Source organism: Adiantum capillus-veneris, chromosome 24 (genome assembly GCF_014529385.1).
Source record: "Adiantum capillus-veneris isolate H3 chromosome 24, ASM1452938v2, whole genome shotgun sequence".
Taxonomy (NCBI): Eukaryota; Viridiplantae; Streptophyta; class Polypodiopsida; order Polypodiales; family Pteridaceae; genus Adiantum; species Adiantum capillus-veneris.
Window position 1 is genome coordinate 84,735,254 of NC_140954.1, and position 20,125 is coordinate 84,755,378.

The window sequence follows — 20,125 nt, forward strand, 5'->3', positions numbered from 1 at the left end:
CCTCATCTCTACTTGTCAGAACCTAGCCTTCATACTATGCACGTCTCCGCTGGGTGAGGGCGGCCCTGTGGGGGGCATTAATCCACAAGCCTTGCCCAATGCCCAAGCCTAATTCTGTTGTAGTGCTTGTCATTATACAAGATTGTTTTGGTCCAAGATCTGCTGCAATCTGCACCCTGCTCCTCAACATACAAGATTTGGTTCAAGATCTCTCTCTCTCTCTCTCTCTCTCTCTCTCTCTCTCTCTCTCTCTCTCTCTCTCTCTCTCTCTCTCTCTCTCTCTCTCTCTCTCTCTCTCTCTCTCTCTCTCTCTCTCTCTCTCTCTCTCTCTCTAAGACCCACACAACCTGTGTCCCTCCCAGGATCAAGGGCGGCCTGTGGAGGGGCGTTAAGCCTCAAAGCTCGCCTGCAACAGAATGAAAGCCTTCTCAGAGTCTCAGAACTGTAGAGTCCTCGCTCTTTTGACCTAGAGCAGCTACGACCTGCTCGGAGCTCAGAGTTTCGATCTGCTCTCCCGCTCTCCCAACCTGCAGCTCCCCGACCTGGAGCTCTCCTGCCCTCCCAACCTGCTTCGACCTGCGGGTCCCTCTCTCTCTCTCTCTCTCTCTCTCTCTCTCTCTCTCTCTCTCTCTCTCTCTCTCTCTCTCTCTCTCTCTCTCTCTCTCTCTCTCTCTCTCTCTCTCTCTCTCTCTCTCTCTCTCTCTCTCTCTCTCTCTCTCCTGCCCTCCCAACCTGCTTCGACCACTTCAGTTTGGTGGGTGCACTCAATAACAAGAAGATTAGCATCGGAAGAATGACGACCAAAACCAACACTCCGAAGAGCTTTGCGAAAACACGACCAAGCTTTGCTGTTGTCCTAGCAGCGCCAAGCAAATTTGACCGAATCGAACGCCTTCAAGCAGATCTCGATCACGTCATGGAAGAAAATCGCGACCTCAAAGCTCGCCTTTGCAAGCTTGAGGCGCGATTTGATTCCATGGTCGATCTCTCCACCAATAAAGTGAAAGAAGTCGAAGCCAAGGCCATCGAAACCCACTCGGCAACCCTTGCGAAGGTGAAGACATGTGTGACAGTAGAGCTTCGAGAACAACGACTCCAAGCAGAAAATACCCTCAAGATCCGCATCGGTGGGCTACCTCAAGCATGGGAAACAACGGAGCTCGACTTCTCGGAACGCATCAACTTCCTCAACGAAACTCTCAAGCCGATCAAGGTCGACCACAATGCAATAAGTCGTATCACTTGGAGAGGCCCTGACCTACCTATACCAAGTGGACATGCCATCCTTGAATTCGAAAGTAGGGAATGTCGGCTCAAGATTCTCCAACAATCACGTCTTCTCAAGGACACCAAGTTTTGGATCGCAGAAGAACTCACCCCGCTACAACTCAAACGCAAAAGTGAAGAGCTCAAGAAGGTACATGAAGCCCGCAAACAAGGAAAATGGGCAGTCTACCGAGGTGGTAAAGCCATCATCCAGGAGTTTTGAAAACCCAAATCAGCTCTCCCCACAGCTGATCCCTCTTAGGTTTTTGTCCTTTTCATTTTTCATCTTTCCAATGGACCCTCAGTCCTGAACTGATATGTATTCAGTGCGATCTGCTACAAACGTCACCGTTGTAATGTTTGTTTTTGGTCCCATGGGTCATATCTGACCTCCGTGGACGATAATTGAATCTCTCTCTCTCTCTCTCTCTCTCTCTCTCTCTCTCTCTCTCCCCCCCCCCCCCCCCCCCCCCCCCCTCTCTCTCTCCCTCTCTCTCAGCCCATCAAAAACTAAGCCCCATCTCTACTCGTCAGAAAACGTCATTTCTCTGTTATCCCACTGACACGGAGCATGGCAATGCTTCCACTCCAAAAAAATTAAATCAAAATAAGCCCTTGATCTCACGCACCACTGTGTGTTTCAACAACAGGAATTCCCTTATGTAGCATGATGTCATCCTTTGTTACCCATGTTGCACGCAAGAGCTTTCTTGCAGTGGCAGCAACACTAAGGAAGGACCCCGCCACCCGCCAAGAAGCACGAATCACATCCCTTGAGGTTTATATTCAAGAAGTCGTCGGGAAGAATGAGAGACTCAAAGAACGTTTACGAAATCTTGAAGATGCGAAGGAAGTAGAGAGTCAAGCTCTACTTGAAAAGGAACACGCAGTCGAAGCCTCACTCACCAAAATTGTCATGGTAGTGGAGAAAGAATCACATGAAGCAATACATAAGAAGATTGACACCAATATACAGGTGGCACTACAAGAATGCCGGCTACACTTATCGTGGTGTGCCACCACGAAGGACACCGTTCAGGAAGAAATCACTAAGCTCAATGACATTCTTCAACCTATCTACATCAAGCCCGAAACTGTTGCTTGGATCAACGATACACATAGACATGTGCCACCCCGAGCATTGCATACTCACTTTCAAGGACAAAGATGAGCGTATGAAGTTTCTATGTCAATCTCGACTTCTCAAGGGAAAAAAGCTTTGGAATGCAGAAGAATTGACCATGAATCAACTCAACAGTAAAGCAAGCGAGCTCAAGAAGATGCACGAAGCATGCAAGCAAGGCAAATGGGCAGTCTACCAAGGTGGCAAAGTGATCATCCAAGAATTTCAAAATCCCAAACCAGCTCTCCCTTGAGCCGACCCTTAGGTTTTTGTTCTCTCTTTTTTCCTACTCTACCCTCTTGATGGACCCTCAATCCCCTTAATTGAGGGTCTTGATTAACTGATATGTATCAGCCCACACTAAGAAGCAATTGTAATAATGTTGTGTTCTTGTTCCTATGGGTCATTATATGACCTCTCTGGATGATAATTCTCTCTCTCTCTCTCTCTCTCTCTCTCTCTCTCTCTCTCTCTCTCTCTCTCTCTCTCTCTCTCTCTCTCTCTCTCTCTCTCTCTCTCTCTCTCTCTCTCTCTCTCTGTTGCATTATTCGTTATTCGAGAGACGTATAATATGCGAATAATGGGCGTATTGTTCGTTTATCTAAATTATATAGCCGTATTATACGGTGCCACATCAGCATAAACGGCTAATCGTATAACTTCTTAATTTTTCGATCGAAATTATTTTCGATCAAAAATTATAACGATCGAATATGTTAGGATATATAGCAGCACGCGACAGGCCTCACACCAGCTTTCACAGTCAGTGTTTTCCATGTGAGTACTCTCACCAAATGATCAAAAAACGTAACTTGTAAAAAAATAAAACAATTTGAATTTAATAAAAATTAAAATTCAATAGAATTTTAAGTTTTGTGATTCAAATATATGAATTTGTTTTAAAAAACTTAGTAAATAGTTGAAAGTTTGTATTTTGTGAAGAGTTTAATCTCTCACCTGATACAAACTGTAATTATAAGAATCACTTGTCAATGTGTTCAATTAATTGACACTTGAAAGTGACTAATAAAAAAAAAGTAAGATATTATCGTTGTGTGTAGAGTGTACTCTCACATGAGATAATTAGTTTAAAAATATAATTACATAAAAATTAATTTTATGTAATTTAAAGTTCGATTTTGATGTGTAGAGATTTTCTCTCACTTCAAAATGAATATAATGAAACAAAATTATATTTTTACGTTTTGTGTAGAGCTATTCACACTGCTATGCTCTCACTAGAGTAAAAATTTAGGAAAAACATGTCCAAAAATATTGATATTCTCTTATCTTTATTTGGACTACAAAATCTACCGTACTGTGTGAGAGCATACACATGCTCGCATTGTAGATAGATAATCGCTTAAAAATCTATGGTAAAGTGTAAAAACGTTTTGTTCGCACTTTACATAGATACGATAATTATCAAGTATTGTAAGTGATTATCGTTTTGACATTTAAAAATGTCACTTATAGCTCTTGTATGTATAGCAATTTATAATGATAATCATTTTAATGCTTGATTTAATTGTAATTATTGATTATCGTAATGTGTTAAAGCTACAAGCTTGCACTTTAGATAAATCGATGCAATTTATATGTAATCCAATGGTATTGTTTTTTATTTTTGTATTTTTGTTCAATCATTGTTTTTAATTATTTTAATTTCGTTCAATCATTGTTAATTAAATTAATGTAATGTTTTAATTGATTTTGATTATGAAAATGATCATTGACTTTGTTTTTACTAGCAAATTACTTTTGTGCATCATGGTGAAAGGACAAGAGTGGAGTTATGTGCATGAGTTGAAAGCTGGGAGAAATACATCTCGACTTAAATGTAAATCTTGTGGCCACGAGTTCAGTGGTAATGCAACCAGAATTAAAGAGCATTTATTTAAAGTCCCTGGCAATGTGGAAAAGTGCGGGGCACCACCAAAAGATATTCATGAAAAATTTGCCATGTATTCTCGCAAAGTAAAGTTTATTCTTGCAGCTAAACATAAAGGTGATGTTTCTAAAGATATTCATGCAAATATTGAACCATCTGTATGTAATGAGGCAACAGAAGAGGTGTGTACCACTCAAGTAAACGATCAAAGTTCTCAATTGAACCCTCTTCATGGACATGCTTCTACATTAGGAGGAGTTCCTAGCACAAGCAAATCCGGTAGAGCGTCATCCAATGGACAGACAATGCCTGAAGCATTAGGTAAACAATGGTTGCTTGAGTTGCATTTAAAATGGACACAAGCATTTGTTGCATGTGGCATATCGTTCAATGCTATGTGCAATCCAATATTTCAAGATGCTTTGATGAGTACAGCCAAAAAAGGATTTGTGCTTCCTGACTATAACAAGATGCGAACTGAATATCTTGATAAAGTAAAAGACAGTACTGAAGCCATTCTCAAACGCACAGTTCTAGAGTTTGTTCCAGCATATGGATGCACCATAGCATTGGATGGATGGATTAACTGTCAGAAAAAACCTTTAATCAATGTAATGCTTATTAACCCTAGAGGGGCTATGTTCGTGGAAGCAATTGACAGCTCATTGAAAGAGAAGACTATCACCTACCTAGCAAGGGTGTATGAGCGTGCAATTGCAAAGGCAGGTGGACCAAAGAATGTGACTGCTATTGTCACAGATAATGCGGCCAACAAAAGAGCAGGAAGAGCTATTCAAGTCAAGTATCCGGAGATTTCTTGGGTACCATGTGCAGCTCACACTTTAAATTTGCTTTTAAAAGATATTGGTAAAATGGCATGTGTGAAGCAAACTTTATTGGATGCAAATCATGTGGTGAAATTCATTAGAGAGCATCAATTTTTGTATGCTCTTTTTCGAACCAAGTCACCAAATAAAGCTTTGCAAATATTTTGCGCGACAAGGTTTGCTACGGCATACTATGTTCTTGCTGCTTTGCAAGAGTTGAAGCCTGCATTGATGGAAACCTTAGCAGACAGAAGATGGGATGGATGGCTCAGCAAGTATCCAAGTTATCAGGAAGCAGTTGGTCGATGTGCGCAAATAGTAAACTCGCCAGTCTTTTGGCGTAATGTAGAAAGAATAGTAACTATGTCAAAGCCATTTGTAGATCTTTTGAGAGCAGTTGACACAGATTCTTTTATTTTTGGTCGGGTCTACTGGTATATGTCAGAGGCTATACGCAAGCTAAGAGAAAATGTCAGTTTTGGTGCAAAGGATAAAGCTACCATGATTACAATTGTTAACAAGCGTTGGGTGCAGTTGCATACGCCATTTCATGGTGCGGCTTTTGTATTGGATCCTAAGTTTCAAATGCATCAGCAATCTGCCAACAAAGAAGTTATGTCTGACTTCAAAACAGTGTGCTCGCAACTCTTAGGGCACGAAGATGGAAAAACAACTTTTCATCAGCGAGTAGATTATGCCAACAGAACTGGTATGTTTTACGATCCGTGGCATATAGATGTCATTGGCAAAACAAGTGCACCTTTATGGTGGAAGGAGTCTGGTGGAGAGAAAGTGGAGTTGCAACACATTGCAGTTAGAGTTTTATCAGTAGTTGTATCAAGTGGAAGTTGTGAGCGAAACTGGTCAGCACACTACAACACTAAATGAAGATATCGACGGCCATGCTTTTCCACGCGTATATCGACGACATTAGCGGGCGTCGCTATATGCATCGCAATGTGCATCGATATACGTGTGGAAAGGCTTTATTTGCCACGCGTATAGCGACGCGTATATCGATGCCAAAAAAATTGGGGGGAAAAAGCAAAACCCGCGCGCAGGGGCCATTTTCGCCTGCTCGGATCTTGGCCGAAACCTGTTGCGAAGGTATTATGTCCATCTCCACCCTCTCCAACCTCTCCCTCTCTCTCTCTCTCTCTCTCTCTCTCTCTCTCTCTCTCTCTCTCTCTCTCTCTCTCTCTACATCGTGTGTGTGTGTGTGTGTGTGTGTAGGAAAGAGAGAGAGAGAGAGAGAGAGAGAGAGAGAGAGAGAGAGAGAGAGAGAGAGAGAGGTGTGTAGGAAATAGAGAGAGAGAGAGAGAGAGAGAGAGAGAGAGAGAGAGAGAGAGCGGTGTGTGTGTGTGTGTAGGAAAGAGAGAGAGAGAGAGAGAGAGAGAGAGAGGTGTGTGTGTGTAGGAAAGAGAGAGAGAGAGAGAGAGAAATGTGTGTGTGTGTGTGTGTGTAGGAAAGAGAGAGAGAGAGAGAGAGAGAGAGAGAGAGAGAGAAATGTGTGTGTGTGTGTGTAGGTAATCAAAGAGAGAGAGAGAGAGAGAATTAATGTATGCTTAGGAAATTAAAACTAAAGAAAAAAAAATTAAAGAGAGAAATGAAATGAAATGTTATATTAACGTCTTCGAAAGGCCAAAGTGACCTATGAGACATGAGACAAGAAAGTTACAATGTGATGGATCTAATACAAAGTCAGAGTAAGAAGATGACAAAATAAAATATTATGGAATCCTAAACTGTTGGGTGTTAACTAAACGGCTAAACGAGCTAGTTGGGATAGGTAGATCTCCTCCATGGTCAGTACTCTAACCGGACGTTGTGCAGTCAAGCCAAAGTGACCTAGCTAGATCCTCTGATGCAGCCTCTGTCTATGTTGTGTAGTCCTCCGTAGTCGTGGACGTCTAGATCTCCCTAGATTAGTCGCTCGTTCGATCATTAGAGAGATAGGGAAGTAGAGAGAGAGAGAGAGAGAGAGAGAGAGAGAGAGGTAAGTAGAGAGAGAGAGAGAGATAGCTGGAAATAGAGAGATAGAGAAAGAGAGTTATATATATATATATATATATATATATATATATATATATTTATATATATAATATATAGAGAGAGAGAGAGAGAGAGATAGGGAAGTGGAGCTCCAGGAGTTATGGCAGAGAAATAGGAAAATAGCGAAATAGAGAGAGATAGGAAAATAGAGAAAGAGAGATAGCGAGAGCGAGATCGAGAGAGAAAGAGAGATAGCGAGAGCGAGATCGAGAGAGAAAGAATGAGAGATAGGGTACGTAGACAGAGAAGAAACTATGGAACTAAAAGAGGCAAAGGGGTTTTGCCTGCTACATGCATTGCCATGTACACCTGGGAGTGCACGTATGTGTCTGCCCATATAGGATTTGACCAATAAAGACGAGATTTTGACCCGATGGTCCCGATCTCCATACACCTCTGGACCGAGGTGTACGGAGATTGGGAAAGACTAGAGAATGCGAGGTAGTTTACATTGTGAGGAGTATATATATATATATATATATATATATATATATATATATATATATATATATATATATATATATATATATATATATATATATATATATATATGTATGTATATATATATATATATAATATATATATATTAAAACAACATTCATAATCATTGTAGATGGCAACGTCATCAACTAACATGGAGGAAAAGATTGCATGCTCGTGCACGCTCTGCAAGTATCAAATCCTGCGCAAGCGTAGGATATGTAATGAGCATGTGCACAAGTACGGAGAGTTTGCTAGAGAAACCGTACAGAATCTGCGATACGACTCCTACGGAACGGGCATTGATTTCCGCAACATAGCACCTACATCTGAGAGAGAGAGAAAAAAGATTATGTGTGAAGGTCCGACCAATATAGAGCCACGGATGGAAGCAGAAAAGGGCATACAGACAGAAGACGACGGCATGGAGGAGATGTTGGATGCCTTCTTCCAGACAAGCGAGGAGAACGCGAACGAAGCAGCACCAGAAGCCGTGCGCCTATCTCCTGAAGACATGTTGAGAAAGTTGGCACGTCAACCAATCTATGAAGGCGCCAAAATATATGTGCTTCGTACTTGTCTGGCGTTTTTGAATATTTAGTCAGTGTACGGGTGGTCAGATGCAAGCGTCGCTGCTTTGTTTAGGTACGTAATTTACAAAAGAGATTTTTCGATTGCAACGGTGATGTGCTCGGAGAGCTTTAATTTTAATTTAATGTGGCTTAAACAGGTTATTGCGGGAGCAACTTCTCCCGGCTAGCAATGAAATGCCTCCCTCCAGGCCAGACGCAAAGCAACTTCTGACCTCAATTGGCTTGGACTACAACAAGATTCATGCATGTCCAAATGATTGCATTCTTTTTTGCAATGAATTCGCAGATTGTCTGTCGTATCCTAAGTGCTGAGCAATGCGCTACAAACAAGATGCAGTTGGCGAGACAATGCCAGTTAAAGTGTTGCGGCATTTTCCTACTATTCCTAGGATAAAAAGCATGTTTCGTTGTGGTTCCATTGCAAAGTTGATGCGGTGGCATTCTACAAATAGATCCACTGACGCAACATTTAGGGTGCCCGTTGATTCAAAGGCTTGGAGGCACATTGAAGATACCTGGACACATTTTAAGAGTGAACCACGCAATTTGCGTTTGGGCATGGCAATGGATGGAGTCAATCCATTTGGCTTGAGAAGCTCGTCATGGAGCACTTGGCCTGTGTGCCTTATCAATTACAACCTCCCGCCGTGGCTTGCTATCAAGAAGGTTCATTTGATTTTAAGCTTGATTGTACCTGGTAAGTTCAAAGCAAAAAACATGGATGTTTATCTAGCTCCACTAGTTGACGAGCTCCAGGAGTTATGGCATGGGATCGACATAGCAGATGCGGTTGAACCAGTAGGACAACAGCATGCAAGGATCCATGGACTTCTTATGTGGACTATGCATGATTGGCCAGGATACGGAGAAGCTTCTGGTAATGGTTATTGATTTATAAAATTCTCGCTATTCGCAAGCCGTTTGCCTTGGCCTGATTCATGCTTTGATATATGCAGGACTAACAACTTCGGGATACTGTAATGCATGTCCAATTTGCGGGCAGTCTTTGGATGTGTGCTATTCTACCTCTCTTCAAAAGACAATTTATCAAGTCCACCACTGTTATCTTCCAGATGGCCATCACTTGCGCGAAGGCCAGCTTGGTCACGTCGAATGTCGTCCTATGCATGTACAAGAGTGGCTTCACCGATGGGAGCAACATGAGGGGCAACCTGTTCCAGGAATGAAACGTTTGTCCATTCTCCATACGTTTCCGTACTGGGGTGATCTACTAATTAACCATTTGCTGGATCCAATGCATATATTCAAGAATGTGGGAGAGCTCCTCTGGAAGACAATCATGGGAATGAAAGAAAATCGAGCTTCACGAGATGATTTGCGGTCGGTTGGAAAGATGCCAGAGCTGTGGCCTTTCACCAATGCAGCTGGTCAAACAAAATTTCCAAGATCGCCATGGGTATTGCTAAAAAACGAAGAACGACAAGTGAAAAGGGTGATTTCAGAGTTCAGGACGCCAACAGGATATATGCGATGTCTCAAGATAGCATTCACCCGTGACGATCAACTGTCAGGGTTGAAATCGCACGACTAGCATAAGTTCTTGCAATTCATTCTTCCAATTGCGATCAAGGGGTTTTTAACGGAGGAAGTGCGGACCTGCATATACAAGATTTCAGAGCTAGTGCGGTGGATCTCTTCCAAGGAGATACGGGAGGAATCTATTGCAGTCGCAAGGGCTAACTCCATTGAGGCAGTTTGCATGATTGAGAAGTATCTACCCACGAGCTGCCTAACTATCCAAATGCACTTGCTCGTCCATGTAGTAGATGAGGTTGCAGTGGGAGGTACAGTCCACAGCCGTTGGATGTTCTTTCTAGAGCGGTTCATGAAAACACTTAAGGGTTTTGTTCGCCAAAAAGCGCGTCCAGAGGGGAGCATGGCAGAAGGATGGCTGGTGCAAGAGTCTCTTGTATTGACGATCGAATTTCTATCCGTTTTTGACCCAGAAATGCCTCGACTGTGGAGCGATGAGGAGGATGCAAGACTGGTGGGAGAGGAGCCGCAAGGGCAAGGGGTGCCAAAGAAAATGAACCTGGCCATGCGAGAAAAGATCATGAAGTTCTGTATACTAAATTCAGCATCGATGCAAAAATGGCTTGAAAGGTACGAAGAAGAGAAAGAGAGACGCAATCTAGAGCGACACGATTTCAGGCGAAGTCGAATGACTAGAGGCTTACCCTTGCCAAACTATCTCGCTCCTCTACCTGAATTCCCTACAATGGAATGGTTGGACAAGACAGTGAGAGCAGCTCGACAGATCGGAGAACCCATATCTCTAGAAGAGGAAGAGCTGGCTATTGGATGTGACTGGAAGTATCATACATACATGGCACTGCAGTCGCATGGAAAGCATTTCAGAACACAACAAATTGACAGCAGAAGAAACACGTTTGACAGTGGGGTAATGGTTAGTTTCATGCAAAAGAGCAGGGCCAATGCTAGAGACACGAATGAGAGAACTAGCAACCTGGATTATTGTGGTCTGGTGTCAGGTATCCTGAAAGTAAGCTTCAGGCGGTTTGAGATGTTTTTGTTGGATGTGAAGTGGTTCAAGGTGATTACTTCTAGTCGCAATGCAACGGTACGCAGAGATGGAAACAAACTTGTGCAAATAGATTCTACAAAGACTTGGACAGATGCGAGCGACACATTTGCTCTCCGTGAACATTGCGAGCAAGTGGTCTTTGTACCGGACCCTCGAGAGCGACAATGGTGGTTTGTGGTTCAGGTTGCTCCAAGAAATAAACAAGTATTTGAAGGGCAAGATCTCCTGGAGGAAAGTCAGTCAGACGACGTCCATCCTACTGTGATATTAGATGAGATGGACGAAGGTATGGCAGAGGAAGCTGACAGATATACGAGGGATGACGCAGACGAGCCAGAATTGACACTTGTAGATGAAGATGCAATGGATGAAGACAATCTGCGAGAATGAGTTGGGGCAGAGTTATGTTTGCAATTAGAGATAGACGATGGTACGGTGCAAGATCTTATCGATGATGTCTCACTCGTCAAGGCCTAGGCCTGTAAGTGTTTGTGTGAAGACTTTGATTTAAAATTAAGCTTAAAGTTAATTTAAACAACTGTGTTCTAACGCTTTATTTTACTTTCTTTCTGCAGGACTTTAGTATGGCAGACGAGATTCTAGATCCCGCTTGCATGAGTGCAGATGCATTCATGGGCTTCGTTACACGGATGACGCCTGCTCAGATGGCAAAGGCTTCTCAGTACTGGGTAGCCAGAGGCACGGGTACTACGCCTCCGGGCTTCACACCCGAGGGTCCGATGCCTAGGGGGGGACGCCTACGGGGTTCATGACACCTATGGGTACGACGCCTTCTTCTCCCATCACGGCCGCTTCGACACCTAGGGGTGGGGCAGAGGCGGGTACGTCCTCATCTCCGCAGCACAGGCGCACTCGCCGATCTCGACAATCGTCAGGTGGAGGTGGTGGTTTCTCTGGAGGAGGGTCCACAGATGCTTCGACCCCTCCTCGCTCACGACCCCCATCTTACCCAGGCACACCTCTCGACATACCTCTTGGCACACCTCTGACACCTTGGGGGGCACACGATCCTAGTGCCTCCAAGCTCTATACTGTGCGGGGAGATGGTTCTGTTGACATGGATAGAGTCGGGACTGAGATGCGAGAGCGGATTCGCTAGCTCGTGGATCAGCATTCTGACGTCTTGGGATCAGCAAGAAAAGGAAAAAGTCACTTACATAGTGGAGACCATCTTGAGAGAGTACCAGCCTACTCCAGGTTCTTCCGTTGTTTCGGTGCGGTGGATAAAGGGTGTTACACGGGACACCATCAAACATCGACGAGATGCAGCTCGGAAGGCTTTCAGGACCGGCTCGTCGAATTCGGCCTTCGAGCATCCCACACGAGATGTGGCTGCAGATCAGGGATGATGAGCGGACAGCGGCCACGCGGTTCAGACAACAGCGTGAGGCCGCGCAGGTACGACAGATGACTAGGGGGACATCTCATCTTGGCAGCTGAGGCTTCGACACCTTTCGCTATGAGTTTGTGAGTTTCTAATCCAATCTTAACTATGGCGTTTTTTAAAACGCGATGAATCATGTATTCTTATTACTTTGATTTTTGTATAAACGCAGAATCTTGCGATGCATCGAGCTCCATCACGCGAGGAGGAGTCAGATGGATATCGCAGAGGTATCTATGAAGTACTAAATGATCTTGAAGCTTCAGGAGAGCCTGTACACTGGGAGGCCTTACAGTCTCGATGATCGCTTGAGGTGAGACGTTAATATGTGTGAGTTGATTTAATTAAGTCAGTATATGTGAAGTAATATCAATACTAATTTTGTGAGTTGTCCTATGTGCAGGTTGCGATGCCTAGTCATTAGTGGACCAGATTTCATCTATATGATTTGTGAGACACACACACGCTTCTGTGTCTCTTTTTTGTACAAACAGTTAGTGTTCAGACAGTTATTGTTTCCCTTATGGTTATGATTATTGTCATTGTCATTGTCATTGTATAGACAGTTATTGTTTCTCTTTTTGGTTATGCTTATGGTTATTGTTAATTTTGTTTATGGTTATGGTTATCTGCATTATGGTTTTGATCAAAGTGGTTATAGCCGGTTATGCTTTTAAGTTATGGTTATGGTTCGTTATGGTTATGCTTTTAAGTTATGGTTATGCTTTTAAGTTATGGCTATGCTTTTCAGTTGGTACGGTTGTCTTTCATTGGCCTTGAATCTCATGTGAGATCCTACATGGATAGCATGTAGGAGGCGTATACATGATATGGTTTTTTTATAAAAGTTTTTGTAAAAACAAAGGGAACTCTGCCGAAATTTCTGCGCGCGGGAGCATGGTTGATATTTTGGTGCTGCTCGCTTTCTTGGGCAGAGGGCAGGAAGTCTGGTTGTGGCTGTGTCCATCTTTTAACTGGGCACAGACAAGGCTACCTGCCCTCTGCCCAAGAAAATTTTTTTCTGCTATGGTCGTCGCTATGTGCGTCGCTATCCGCGTCGCTATGCACGTCGCTAATAGCGATTGGTTTCACAGCGACGCGGATAGCGACGCGCATAGCGACGGGCCGCGTCGATATCTGCGTCAATAACACGTTTTTTTGTTGTAGTGGCATTCGACTTTGTGCACACTAAAAAGCAAAACAGACTTCATACTAAACGGGCTGCTGATTTGGTGTATGTTTTTTGCAATACGAGACTTATTTATAAGCCTCAAAACATTGCAACTAGAGCCGCTCAAAAGCAATATGGAGTCTTCCAAACGCATGAAGCTATTTTTGCAAAAGTTGATGATGATGATGATATGGAATGGGAGATAGTTTCAGAATGCTCAGATATGGACGAAGTAGATGATATGGTTGCAGTTTTTGAAGATGGAGATGATTTGTGAGAGTACCATTGTAATACTTACTCAATAAGTTTTTGTATATGATGAAAGAAAGTGTTATCTCGTTGTCGTTCACATCAAAACCTCTCTCTCTCTCTCTCTCTCTCTCTCTCTCTCTCTCTCTCTCTCTCTCTCTCTCTCTCTCTCTCTCTCTCTCTCTCGCACATATTCACTCACACTCAAATATAAAGTGCCGATAATATATTGTCGAATAAAAATTACATAAAGTCGATGTAGGCTTGAAATTACAACAAGGTTCTGGGAAATTACTCAATCGAAAAGAGTTTGATATAATTTTGAGATTACAAAAAGCTTCTGAGTGACTTATGAGTTTGATAGATTTGCTATAAGTTCGTCTATGGTAAAATCTGTAATTCCTAGCTCAGGGGATGGTTGAGAAACATCTTTATGTGAAGTGGTAGTATCATCTGGCAAAGGTCCATACAATGATTCATATCATTGAAGCTTTGCTTGTGCATCACTTAACTCTATTTCAAGCTCAAGAATACGGCCACGAAGCATGTCCGGTGTTTCTCCTTGGCTGGCAAGGTCTTGTCCTTGGCTGGCTAATTCAGTCAGTGTTTCTGACTCTTCAGGAATTAAAACAATAGGACGCTTGCAAGGAGGCATTGGATTATTTGCATTGCATGCTGCCACCTTTTCTGCAATGCGTCCACGTCCAACGCCAGCGGTGCCTGGACGATCTAACCAATCCACTCTCTTCTGCAAAACATATCGAACATAGCATTGCTGGATAAAGTAAATTGCTACTTGGTTGTTGTTTGGTAGGCATCTCTCTTGTCCTATAAACCTTTGCAGCAATACACGTGCCAGTCCTTTATGTTGCAAATCAGAGAGCTTTAATGGAGCTGTATCTTTTGCATTGCACTTATTTGAAATAGTTGATGGCGTACAAAGTGATTAGGGCAAAGCTTTTTGCACTCTTTAAGCGTTAATGGTTTGCCCTGCAGCTCAGATTCATCTTCTTCAATGTTGGCAATAGTAGAAAGATCTGCTTGTCCACATCTAACTTGTTCTTCTTTAAAAGTTGCCTGAGCTTCAGCGTGGTTGAGTTCTTCTTCCATATCTGCATATCAGGTGATCATGTCATTACTTTTAAATACCCATTCAATTAATTTGACATTGGATAGTATATCGAATGACAAACATAGATATTTTGTTCAATTAAACATAAAATTAAATCTGACACCAAAAGTAAAACAATGATGAAATCATGAGACTGTGTTTTCATTAATCATCAGCTGGTCGTAAGCCAGATGTCATTGCAATGTTGTAACCCACTCTATGGGCACCATTTAAACATAAGGAGAGATCAAAAGCATTAGGCCGGGTTTTGGGGTTTTGGCGCTTTCCGGTTTCAAGATGAGCAAGTACATTACTCAAAAAATGTCTCTTGCTTTGTTCTTGGGGCTCTGGTAAGCACTTCAAAATGCGTTTACATGTATGACACATGGAATAAATATCCATAGCTTTGGTCCAGGAGGGAGCATTACTAGATATACATTTGGGGGCTGCCCATGGATAATCTCTCTCATATTGTTTTCTAGTTTCTATCTGCATATCGCGTAGAGGAGGAAAACCGGCTGTCGTATTTGTTTTGGTGCATGAACCCCAATCCACAATGCCAGCGTAAACACCTTTTTCGCCAAAATGCAGCATCATATTCCGAGAGTGTAGATCATTGTGGAGGTAGTTATGCGTATGTATATACTTCAGAGTTTGGAGGAGAGCATTGATGATCTGCAAAATATTCTCCTGGAATAGCTCTACTATTCCTGCAATGAGTACGTAATCGTGAATGACAGGCTGACTGCCGTCTGTAGTGCATTCTTTGATCCATTTCTCCACATGTCCGCCATTCCAAAATCGTGAAATGAGCATTGGTCGCTCCACGTGGTGCACCATGGCAAGAGGGTAGATAATACCTCGATGTGAAATATCCAAAATTGTTGCTTCGTCTTTGACCTGTTGCGCCATGGTGGGCCCATGTAAGTGTACTTTGAACACTTTTGCAGCATACACTTGATCTTTGAAAGCAGGATGTGTGACACCCACACGCTTCACATGTGCCCATCTTCCCTCTCCCAGCTATGGATCTTGGATATTGAAGACGGCTGTGTCGGGTAAAAGGTATAAAATAGGTGGTAGCTGAGAGAGGTCTAATGTAGCAACGGATGACGTTGCAGGCTTTGTTCTAAGAATGATTTCTGGTTCAACAGAAGCTTCAGAAGAGCTGGCTTCCACTCTTGCACTCTTTGCTGCTCTTTCTAACTTTTCCTTGCTCTTGAACTCTGTGTAAAGCTGTTGCACAAGATGTATGCGCTCAGCTATGTTTGGCAAGGAAGTAATTGCAGGATTTTTCAGTTCTTGAAAGGTTTTCATGATCTGTCCAATGGTTTTTTTTACCATGTTTACTAAAGCACCTGATGTCAGGAGGGCTATGTCAAAAATAGCTGGTGCAAACTCTGCCTCGAGCTGCTCAAACACAGACTTGGTTAGAGTCTCTGTAAGCTGATAAAAATGCTCCGGAGCGACAGGGTTTAAACAACGCCTAATCTCTGCCTCTGACGTGTAATGGAAGTGTCTCACAATCACTTCGGAGACGAACTTTCGTTGATGTTTCGCTAGCTTCGTGTCTGCCATATCTGTATGACAAAATTATAAATTAAGAATCTTACGAAAAGATTGTACACCATAGTAACATAGTTATTATATAATGAGTGTTAACCCTATATATATTAAATGATGATTCAAATTTATTAAACAATATTAAATTATTGCAAATTAAAGAGAAAATCTTATGATTACAAAAAACATTGTGCGAATCGACCATGAAAATTAAATTAGAGAGAGAGAGAGAGAGAGAGAGAGAGAGAGGAGAGAGAGAGAGAGAGAAACAAGCCAGGAGTGTGAGATGCTCTCAGCACAAGAACTGGACCCTGCTATGTGCAGAAGTGTGAGATGATGAAAGAAATTAAATCTAACGGGTTGGAAAATCGTACATGTGAACAACTCAGCTGGTGTGAGATATTCTCAGCACAAGTCCTGGATGTTGTTGTAAAATAGATTGATAGTTTTTATCAATCTAATCCCTGATAAAGTGTGTGTAACTCACAACGTCACAACTATCAGCGGATAAATTAACAATTGCAGATGTAAGTTACCTATCGTATGTGTTTACGTCCAAAACAACACCAAGTCATTTAATGATGAAAAATGATGTTCTTTTGGAATATGAAACACACGAGTAACTAGTATGTCACATTAAGATAAAGAGGGCATGAAAATATGCATCTCTTCACTCTTAATATAACGAGTGGTAACGTTTGTGTTTCTATGTTACACATATGACAGAAAAACTTAATCTAAAATTGTAAATTTTATAAGCTAGTGTGTGGAACGCACAACACAACCATCAGCAAACAGCTCAACAATCTCAAATGTAAATCAATTGTTGTATATATCTACGTTCAGAGTAACACCAAGTCATCTGCTGATAAACAATGATGTTACTACAGAAATAGAAGCACAAAAATAACGAAAGTCGCATTAAGATGAAGAGGGCATAAAGTATGCATCTCTACACTCTTAAAATGACGAACGTTAATCTTTGTGCTTCTATGTAGAATAATCAATAATGATTTACTTTAAGATTGTATAGGCCACTCTGAAGTGAGAGGTGTAGCATCATGCCTACTACACTCCACGAGTCGACCTCTAATCCTAACTCATCTCTATGGTGAGAGATATACTACTACACCATACGCGTGAGAATCTAAATTTACCCTAAGCCTTCCTTGGAGTGAGTTATATAACTACACACCACGGGAAAGGAAACTATATTCTACACACCTCTGGAGTGAGCCATATGGCTACACACCACGAAGTGGCCTACGACCTGCAAGCCAACTTTGTGGTGAGAGCCGAAACTACTACACCACACAGGTCTGGCACAACACAAAAAAAAAGTTAGTTTTTACTGAAAATTTAAAAAATATACCTGAAAACCGCTGTAAACCGAAGATGGTGTCGCTATCTGCCAAACTTTCAGAAGCTCCAAGCTCTCCAAACTCCAAAAAAGTCCACAATGCTTTTCGATCGAATACGGCGACGATTGTATATATATACATTTTTTCGATTGAGATATTTTTTTATCGAAATAGTTTTCGATCAAAAAATATCTCGATCGAAAACAGTTTTATACGATTATTCGGTAATTATTCAGAAATACGGCGTATATTTATACGTATAATTTTTGTTATACGGGCGTATAAATGCAACGCAGCTCTCTCTCTCGCTCTCATACAGACACACACACACACACACACACAATGTGTGTGTGTGTGTGTGTGTGTGTGTGTGTGTGTGTGTGTGTGTGTGTGAGAGAGAGAGAGAGAGAGAGAGAGAGAGGCTCTATCAGCATCGCTATAGGCATCTCTATGAGCGTCGCTATAGTCTTTGTTATATAGCGATGCTCATAGCAATGCCTATAGCACGACACTGGGTTTTTTCCCATTTGAGCGTTGCACTACGAGCGTCGCTACATCAAAGGACCTCTTGTAGTGTCGGAGCACATTGTTTTGAAGTCCATCATGACTTCTTTGTTGGCCGATCGTTGATGCATTTGTAATTTGAGATCCAATACAAATGCAGCACCATGCAACAACGTATGCAACTGCACCCATCGCTTGTTGGCAACTAGATTATGGCAACTTTTTCCTTTGCACCAAGCCAACATGCTCTCTTACTTTGTGTAATGTCTCTCACATATACCAATAACTAGAGCAAAGACAAAATAGTCTTTGTCAACTGTTTTCAAAAGATCTACAAATGGTTTGGCTAGAGTGATAATCCTCTCTACATTGATCCAAAAATCTTGCGAGTTCACAAGCTATGCACATCTTGTAGCTGCCTCCTGGTAGCTAGGATACTTGCTGAGCCATGCATCCCATCGTCTATCAGCTAACATTTCAATCAAAGCAACTTCACTTCTTGCAAGGTTGCAAGACAACAGTATGCGGTTGCAAACCTTGTTGCACAAAATATCTATAAAGTTTTATTGGGTGATTATGTTCAAAAAATATCACACAAACATTGATGCTCTCTAATAAATTTTGCCACATGGTTTGCATCCAATAGCGTTTGTTTTATAATGGCCATTATACCAATGTTTTTTAGCAGCAAATTAAAAGTATGCGCTACACATGGCACCCAAGTAATTTGTGGGTACTTAACTTGAATATGACTCAGCGAATTAGGTTCCAAGATAGATTTGCTTGGACTCATAAATACGGTCTTGAGCTAGGTGCAAGTGATCACAATTTCATAAAGAGCATTGCATCTCATGTACACAAACTTGGATGGGTTGTCATTGAGATTAAGGCCTCTTTTATACTTGGCCAGTCACAAGTACATTGCATCTGGGATAAATGCCCCTTTCTCTCCTTCACTCTACCAAAATTGACACCAAAACTTCAATACCCCCCCTAAAAGATACAATCTTTCCATTTCCTTGTCCTTTATGTCTACTTTCATTGTAGCATAGCCCGACCATGGTGCCCCACACTCCTTTAGCCCTACAATGGCTAGCCCAAATCTTCACAAATACACTCACTTTTTTCTCTTTCCTAATCCCTTTACTCAACAATGAGTAGCCCAGAAAAGGTGTTCCAGACTTGTATAATCAAGAGCATTGGAGAGGCAAAGATCCCACCTTTGGTAATTACAATATAATTTTAAGTTGTCACCTCTTATTCTCCAAAGGGAATTGAGATCTCCAATCTGCCTTGCGTGGATTACAGAAAGATTATTCTACCTTCATGATAGTTAGGATATAGGTAAGAGTCCTTAAATATCTACTTTGCTTTGCCTTGTTTATGACCTTTAAGTGAAAATGAAAACTAGGATCACTCATCTAGATTAAAATATCTATTGAGTCCATGAAATAACTCATTAGCTCAAAAAATGGAACTCTTAAGCACACGGTTATGCCAAAATGGTGAGGAAAATGGGTACTCTAGAAGCACCTCTCTTAGGAGGGATAGAATAGATAGATAGGCCTTTACTTCTTCTTTAATTTACAGCCTATATAATCTACCAAACCTCGGTACATATATATAAGTTATAGGAGTAAGGAAAGGGACAATCCCAAGAGGATAAGAAATTCTTGGCATACCAATCCAAAGAGACATTGGGTCCATGGGATAAGTCTTCAACTCAAAAAATGGTATTCTAAAGAGCATTGGAAAGGCAAAGCTCCCACCTTTGGTAATTACAATGTAATGTCAAGTTACCACCTCTTATACTTTAAAGGAAATTGAGATCTCCAATCTACCTTGCTTGGATGATAGAAAGATTATGCTACTTTTATGATAGTGTAGCCTCCATAATGTAATGGAATATTTTCCCTAGCAAAAATGAGGTTCTTTTCATATATGGACACATAGTCCTCTCTCT

The 20,125-nt window shown here is 41.9% G+C and overlaps 1 pseudogene; it reads left to right on the forward strand.

Moving 5' to 3' along the window:
• Window positions 1-916: 916 nt before the first annotated feature.
• On the forward strand, window positions 917-1,528 carry LOC147426697 (uncharacterized; annotated as a pseudogene).
• The last annotated feature ends 18,597 nt before the right edge of the window (window positions 1,529-20,125 follow it).